Below are 1,390 nucleotides of genomic sequence, written 5' to 3'. Positions count from 1 at the left end.
AGCAAGTTTCTGGCACGTTTCTACCCCCCACAAAAGGTCAATAGGCTTCGATCTGAGGTTCAGACTTTTAGACAACAAGATGGTGAGACATTCTACGAGGCATGGGAGAGGTTCAAAGAATTGACAAGGAAATGCCCACCAGACATGTTCCATGACTGGGTGCAATTGCATATTTTCTATGATGGACTTTCTTATGAATCAAGGAAGGCTGTAGACCATTCATCAGGAGGTTCATTGAACAGGAAGAAGACTGTGGAAGAAGCCATTGAAGTGATTGAGACAGTGGCTGAGAATGAGTACTACTATGCTTCAGAGAGACACAACACTAAGGGAGTCATGGAGCTGAACCATGTTGACACAATTCTAGCCCAAAACAAGGTGTTTGCCAAGCAACTAGCAGAGCTCACCAGGAAATTAGACACAAAGCAAGTGGCTGCACTACACACACAAGATCAAGAGGAAATAAGCACTGAAGGAGGTGATTGGGAAGAGGCCAACTATGTGGGAAACCAACAAAGGCAACCATATGATCCACATTCCAACACTTACAACCCAGGATGGAAAAACCACCCAAACTTTGGGAGGGGAAACCAGCAAACCCAACCACAAAACCACAAACCTTACAACCCCAACCAACATAACAATTCCACATACCAAAGCTCCAACCAAAGATCATACCAAGCCACACAAAACACTTACTCCCAACCACCATATCATGGCCAAAATAACCAACCTGCCCAACCTAATCCGAACCAACAATTTCAAAACCTGCCCAACCTAATCCGAGCCAACAATTTCAAGATCAATTAAATAGGATAGAAGGAATGCTTGCAACCATGAGTCAAGACATAACCGAATTGAAAGCTTTTAAGGAAGAAGTAAATTCTAACTTGCAAAACCAAGGAGCTGCCATCCAGAAGCTAGAAAATCAAATTGTGTATTTGTCTAAGCAAACCCCTGGGCCAAGCATTTCTCATGCTGACAAGGCTATTGCAAGGGAAGAATGTAAGGCCATAACCCTCAGAAGTGGAAAGAAGCTAAAGGAGATCTCAAAGGAAACCATAGAGGATGAAGCAAAGGAAAATGTGAGAGACAAGGAACAGGGACAATCTTTTACACCGTCTGCAACAAAAGAAAAAGAAAAAGAGGTCCTGACGCCTTATACACCCAAAGCACCATATCCTCAACGTTTGATGAAAAGTGAAAAGGATGGCCAATTCTCCAGATTCTTGGAAATTTTCAAGAAGCTTCAAATCAACATTCCTTTTGCTGAGGCAATAGAGCAAATGCCACTCTATGCAAAATTCTTGAAGGAATTAATGACCAAGAAGAGAAGCTGGAGAAATGAGGAAACTGTGTTGTTAACTGAAGAATGCAGTGCCATCATTCA

The 1,390-nt window shown here is 42.4% G+C and overlaps 1 non-coding gene across 1 annotated transcript; it reads right to left on the bottom strand.

Moving 5' to 3' along the window:
• Positions 1–42: 42 nt before the first annotated feature.
• Positions 43–146, bottom strand: LOC127741946 (small nucleolar RNA R71). Its single transcript, XR_008003133.1, has one exon. It is a non-coding gene; the product is annotated as a small nucleolar RNA R71 (small nucleolar RNA).
• Positions 147–1,390: the final 1,244 nt, after the last annotated feature.

This window comes from Arachis duranensis, chromosome 9 (genome assembly GCF_000817695.3).
Source record: "Arachis duranensis cultivar V14167 chromosome 9, aradu.V14167.gnm2.J7QH, whole genome shotgun sequence".
Lineage (NCBI taxonomy): Eukaryota > Viridiplantae > Streptophyta > Magnoliopsida > Fabales > Fabaceae > Arachis > Arachis duranensis.
This window is presented reverse-complemented; position numbering and strand designations above follow the sequence as displayed.